Source organism: Scomber japonicus, chromosome 9, assembly GCF_027409825.1.
Source record: "Scomber japonicus isolate fScoJap1 chromosome 9, fScoJap1.pri, whole genome shotgun sequence".
Taxonomy (NCBI): Eukaryota; Metazoa; Chordata; class Actinopteri; order Scombriformes; family Scombridae; genus Scomber; species Scomber japonicus.
Genome location: NC_070586.1, coordinates 36109658 through 36116707, shown reverse-complemented (window position 1 = coordinate 36116707; position 7050 = coordinate 36109658). Strand labels below are relative to the sequence as shown.

The following is a 7050-nucleotide window of genomic DNA, read 5'->3' as shown; positions in this document are numbered from 1 at the left end:
TCATCTTGGAAGTACCACACTTTATCCCCCGGAAACTTCACAGTTGGAATGTAAAACTTGTTCTCTCCAATAGCGGTCATCGTGTCAACTTCATATTGGCCATTTGAAATCTGGAGGAAGCGTGAAAGAGTGCATTTTATTTTATTTTCTTTGCTGGGTTCAGATAATAGAAAACACATGCCTACTTTACACACCTGAGTGACAGTGCCTGGGAATAAATCTCCATCATACTGCACCAAGACCCATGTCCCCACTTCAATAGTGTCTTCGCTAACTTCATTTTGTGCCACTTCAAAGGTGTCTTCACTCACTTCCTTTTGTGCCACTTCAGTGGTGTCTCCGCCAACTTTCTTTTGTGGCACGGTTTCCTTTTCCCTGAAGCTAAATTTTCTTAGACCGTAACATTCACAAGCTCCATCACAGAAACAGGAAAGCTACCTGGTCTTCACCTCCCCTGGACTGGATGACATCAGCTAAGACATTGTTAGTTCACTTAAAATACTGTTTGAATTGCATGCTCTTTTCCTTTCTTTCTTTTCCTTTCTTCAATTTACCTGATGGATTTTCATAGTTCCAGGCAATGCCTTCAGGCTTGGTGGAACCAATTTATTGCTTCGATTTATATCATCCTCTGTTATTTTGAAGATGTGTACTGAGGACTGGGCATCGAGCTGATGGTGCAATGTATCCACATCTGGAATACTGGTTCCATAGGCAACAATACGGTCGGCCAGGTTTTTCAGGGCTCCTCCCACTCCATCAGGAGCACCTTTCCCATGTGACGCCTCACTGAAATTCGTGTTGGAATCCCATCATGAATGGGACGGTTGATGCAAGATAGAAGTTGGTTTTATTTCTGTATTGGGAGGTTGGGCCGTCTGACAAGAAGTGGATGACTGTCACCTCAGGACATTCTCTCCTCATCTTTTTTAGGACTGGCTCTAAGTGAGCCCATGTTGCAGTAGTGTCATGTCTGAGACAAGATGATATGGTGCAAAAGCATTCCACTCTCCCACGACTCAAATACTTCACACCCGTGTGCATGGAGATTTGTTGGTGGCCCCCAGAATAGTGTGTATCCTTCACTTCTCTACTGTATTTACAGCTGTAGTTTTCACTGTAGTCAATATGAATGACTGTTTCATTATTTGCCAGGTTCTTCTTTAGTGTGTTCATTTTTGCAAATTGGTGTCCTATGTGATAAATGTGTATTCTGAAGCTGGGTAGGTCTTGACAGACAAGTTGAACTAATTCCTCACTGCTACCGCACCTTTTGTCAAGGACTGTGGTCCTCATCTCAACATCGGATACAGAGCCATCTTTATTTTTTCTTCTAATTGGAGTGGTCCTAGTCATCCATTCTTCCCAATTCACTATATTCTGTTTTGTGGAGGGGTCAAGTGTTTTGTTCTTGCAGGCCATGCACTGCCCATACATACACAGTTTGTTGCTTTGATCACAAACAGTACTAGCCACTACCTCTGTAGGAGATGATGTGGTAATGATGCCAAGCTGGTGAAGCCTCTTGATTTTAAAGCTGAAATTTTCATGCACTTTCCAGGCACAGGTTTCTCTTTGGGAAGCCTTTGGTGTTGTGATCCAAAAAGGACGCAGTTTACAAAACTGTGAGAATGAGATCTTCTGGTTTGGATTTTCAAGAAGAAATTTTTGATGAAGATGGGCCATTGTGTTTGTAAGGGCCCTTTTCCTATATATCTGTCCCTTTTTGCGAATCTCACCAGATTTCCCATTGATCATAGTGGAATTGTCCATGGGTCTTGACCATGGTTTCCGTTTGCTTCCTTACATTGTTTTGTAAGGGCACGCTTCTTTGAACTTTCTGCTTTACCACAGTGACTGTTTGCTGCTCCCTCCTTTTGTTTCCATTCTTCATTCTTTGCATTTTCCTTCTTAAATTGCTGAAATCCAGATTCTTTTTCTTCAGCTTAATCTCTGTCTCTCTCAGTTTTGCACGCAATGTAGCCATTGTGCTTCGTCTCACTGATTTGGGGGTGGATGCCAAACGAGGAGGTGGGTGGTCCAGGCCTCTTGTTGGTCTAGGAGTTGAGTCAATTATAGGCCTGGAGGGTTCTTGTTCTTCAAAAGTAGGTGGAGTTTCAGAAACAGGCCTGGATGGTTCTGGTTCTTCAAAAGAGGGGCGGGGGGGTTAGATTGAGTACTGCTTTCAAACGCTTCTTTACTGCGTAGTACTTGCAAGAGTTCTCTCTCCATTTCCTCTTCTGTCTTGAATGCTCTATTGCATTCATCACTGCAGCAGATTTAATCTGTCCACTTTGTTTCCTTTTTTGATACCTAATGATTAAAACAACAAAACATAATTATTTGATATTATTCTGTAAACACATGTGCAACTTGTTGACATGTAAAGGATAATGGTCGACACACCGTTCGACTATTCATAGTTAATATATGTTCGAGGTGGTAATGCAGCCATGACACGTAGCGAAGTGTATTTAACTATGGATAGTCAAACGCTGTGAAGTCCATTATCCTGCGTATACTAGCAAATTTTACAGAATGAGGTTATTTCTTACAGTAAATTGCTGATTTTCTAAAACTATTTGTTGACTGAGAACACCACCTAAACCATTTAACCCTTATCCATCACCTCTCTCTTTCCTTCCTTCTGTATTCCTCTAAAAGTTCTGGGTTGCTGTATATCTTTTCTCTGTGCTTCCTCAAACTTTCCTTTGCTGCAGCTTTCTTTTGTGCAGTTTTTGCCAACCTGGTCAATGTGAACGCAATCATGGAAAAAAACACAGATAAGGAACATCATAGTAATCAATCTCTAAACTGTGAACATGCACTTTCCATGACTCCAATAATGTGACATTTTAAGTCTATGGCAGTAATCTACACGTGATGAAGGCCACTCATTATGATATGACACTAGCAACTTTCATGAGATTCAGTGGGGGAAGACAGGTAACACTAGGGTTATGATGAATGTATCAACCTCATTAAGTACAATTTTGTCATAATCTGTAAGTGTTTGCTATCATTTCAAACCCGATAGTGTCATTTTTAGTGTTTGGATTTGTAATGAAAATAACGTAATATCAGACCATGCTGCTGGCAGTTACTGTCCAGTTGCTAATGATAATATTGCGTCATTATTCCTCCAAAACATGTCTAATTAAAAAGTAATTAATGTCATGAACAACATTGAACAATGTAAATTCCTTTTATATTTTCATTACCGAAATTGAAATTATCATCACCGAAATAGGCTTTAACTATTGCGGTAATGATAAAGTGCATTGCGGTAATGAGATGACCTAACACAAAAATGCTAATTTTAGATTTAGCTAGTATGACCTAGCTACAAAATGACCTTCATGATGACATTGTGTGTTTTATTACCTTATTACTAAACAAATTTGAATAAAGAAAATAGTTTTCATAACAAAACTGTTTCTAATTTCGGTAATGAGAATCATTAGTGTTGTGTTTAGACAGTTTTGAGACAAATCATGGAATTTCAACACAATGAAAAAAGGAGACATGCTTACCTTGACGCCATCTTTGATCTTCAGTTATTACTGATGCATGATGGGAAATTCCATTTCATTCTGAAATTCCTATTGTTTTTTATTGCAGTGCTCAAAAGTATTGCGGTAATGAAAAATATGACTGACGACAAAACATTTTTTTAAAATAATATGGCCATTATAATGTTAATATTATTGAAATACACATTTTGATGAAGCATTGGACATAAAACAATATATTTAAAATTTTATTTTATTTTACAGTAAAAGATAAAGATTTTCTTAATGATCAAAGACCTGAGATTTGAGCCAGGACACTTTGCGGTAATGATAATTTACTCATAAAATGCATAAAAAATCCAAAATAACAATAAAATATGGAGAAATTACCTGAGGGGTATTGCACGAAACCAGGATAAGGGATTAAGCCGGGATATGTTAGGTATCCTGGCTGAATTTAGCCTCAAGTCGGTTGCATGAAAGCAGGTTAAATTTATCCTGGCCTAGTTACTATGGTAATTTATTCTCTGCAGCTAGCCTGCTCCAGACCAGGCTAACAACCAGGCTAAGATTCATCTGGCAGTTCTACTGTCAATCATGTGACAAATTAATGGGTTTTACAGCATTTCCATGGTCTTTCTAAATATGTTGCATCATTTCAATTATCCTGCATTAAAATACTACAGATAAATTATATTGTAGTTTCATTAAAGTCTGTTGACTGTTTAATTGCAACAGTCGTTTTATAGTCATTCATGTGGTATCATTATTACTGTGATATATAAAGGCCTAGTGATATATTGCTATGTTAATGAAAACTGCTTGTCAAATTGCCATCAGAGCTTTGATGAATATGTGTATTATTGCTGTTATTGAAATTATAAAAAGTGAGCAATAAAGTTGCAAAGGTGGTATCAATTAAGTCTGTGACGAGGGTAATACAGTATATATAGGTCCAACTCCCATTCACCTGTTCCCTCTTCATAATGGCGTGCCCTTTTTTGGAGGATGTGCTGGATGAGGAAGCCCTAATTATCAGAAGAGCATTTAGGCGTGAGAGAGTCTTCCGGGACAGGTCGGACCCATTGGCGTTTGAGGATGACCATCTCATTGAGAGGTATCGATTCTAGGCTGATGGGCTAAGATATTTATGTAGGCTGCTGGGGCCAAAAATACAGCACCAGACAGCACGAAGCCAGGCCCTCACTGTTCCACAGATGGTTTGTGTTGCACTGAGGTTCTTTGCAAGTGGGAGCTTCCTTTATTCTGTTGGGGATGCAGAGAACCTCAATAAAGGAACAGTATGCCGCACAATAAGACGTGTTTGTCTGGCACTGAAGTCTCTCGTGCATATATTTATAACATTCCCTGGCCACAGAAGACCCCTACACATTAAGGAGGAGTTCTACAAGATTGCAGGTAATATAAATTTCAACTTGCAAAATGTAGTTTCCAATTGTACTGTAATCAGAGTTGGATAATCACTATTTTGTGTCACAGCTTTCCCTAATGTCATTGGCGCAGTGGATTGCACTCACATAAAAATCAAACGGCCATCAGGGGAACACGAGGGGGACTTTATCAATAGAAAATCCTTCCACAGCATCAATGTTCAGGTAAGAGTGGTTTGTGGTTACTGTGACTTGCATGAATTAATAGACCTTAATGGTTACATCTTATCATTTCAGATGATCTGTGATGCTGACTGCCTTATCAGCAACATAGAGGCAAAATGGCCTGGCTCGGTCCATGACTCCAGAGTCTTTCGTGCAAGTCCAATTTATGAGAGACTCTCACAAGGTAAGCCACACATCTTATTTGTAAGCACCTTGGACATTATAAGCGTTTAACTTTGCTGTGTAGTTTCATAAATTGTATCTTGCTTTATCATCAGGTGAATTCTCTGGTGTGCTGCTGGGAGACAAAGGCTATGCCTGTGAGTCCTTCTTATTGACTCCCCTTACAGACCCCCAAACCCCACCACAGCAGGCCTACAACCATGGTCATGCAAAAACGAGGGCTCGAATTGAGATGACCTTTGGACTTGTTAAGTCCAGATTTCAGTGCCTGCATTACCTGAGGGTTTCCCCGGAGAGGGCCTGTGATCTGATTGCAGCATGTACAGTGCTGCATAACATTGCAGGCCTGAGAAAGGAGAGGGCCCCCGAGTGGCAATTGATGTTGAATGGGAAAATGCTGCCATTTTCCCAGACAACAGAAATGGCAGGCTTGTCAGAGAGCATTACATTGAGCATACAGTTAGCTTTGGATTGGATTTAAGTTACCTATTAAAAAGATCATAAGTTACATTTTGCTGTGTATGTGCATTTTGTCTGGCATTGGTAGCACAGTGTGTGGTTATGTCTTAAAATTTCACTTCACTAAGCACACATGAAAGAAGGAGGACATCAATGTTTTCCAGTTGAAGTTTTTTATTTTATAGTCCTCATTTGTCTGGAATCTGGAATACAGAGGGCAAAAGTAACAATACACTTCATACAGTTATGGTTACAGTGTGCACTGACATACTCACTTCTCTCTCTAGTTTTTTGATCTCCAGGTCCAGTTTCCTGAGGGTCTTGTGCTTTATTTCTGTGTCAAGCTCCATGTTTTTCAGCTCCCTCTTTTTGACTTGGACTTTCACCTCTGCCAGCTCGATTTGCTTCTGGAGATGTTCTATATAGAGCCTCCTGACAGTTTGTGAATTCTATAAAAGAAATGTCAATTAGCACAGCAGGATTTGTGCAGAATGTAGATTTACATTAGCCAATACTCACAATGTTACTTTGCTGTTTCTGAGCCTGAGCACCGTCTGGGTCCTGTTACACATGTTTTCTATTAGCGCCAAATCACTGACTTCATATCCATTATGGGCTAAATGAGCAAGGCATTTCCACAAAATTGACATGATACCTCAAGCCTGGAGTCTAGCGACACTGTCTCCTCATCTGTGTATCCTGCAGCTGCAGATGTGCCTTCCCCCTGCCGTATACATACAAGAACTTTTATTAGGATTTTTGACAGGATATTCCAGGCCTGTGATTTCAATAAAATGAACTAACCGGATCGTCTTCTGGTGGCTCCAATAGGGTGACTGTGTTCCCAGACACTGCAAGAAAATCCAAAGTCAGACAGTAATATATTTTGATTGTTTTCATGTGCAGTAGTGCTGCATTATATACCTTGTATGAAGCAGTCAGTGTCCATTGCTGGGACACAGTCAGTGACGGTCCCTCCCGGGATCCCCTCCATCACTGGCCTCCCTTTATTAAGGTTGAGTGCCAGCTCCTCTGCTGGGGTCATAGCCTGGCTTGGTGGGCCGCCCCCCGTGCCAGTTGTATGGGCTTTTTTTTTTACTGCTACAAATCATACATTCAATATGTCAGACACCTAATCTATTCACCTCATTTGTTCACTGTAATCTAAATGAAGTCACTTACCAGCTTGCAAAATGTTCTTATATTTGATTTTAACTTGCTGCCAGGTCCTCTTATGGCCAGACAAATTTGTTCTTTATGAAGGATAGATCAATGAAATA

The 7050-nt window shown here is 40.0% G+C and overlaps 1 pseudogene; it reads left to right on the top strand.

Moving 5' to 3' along the window:
* The first annotated feature begins 4498 nt into the window (after positions 1-4498).
* LOC128364996 (putative nuclease HARBI1) lies at positions 4499-5792 on the top strand (annotated as a pseudogene).
* The last annotated feature ends 1258 nt before the right edge of the window (positions 5793-7050 follow it).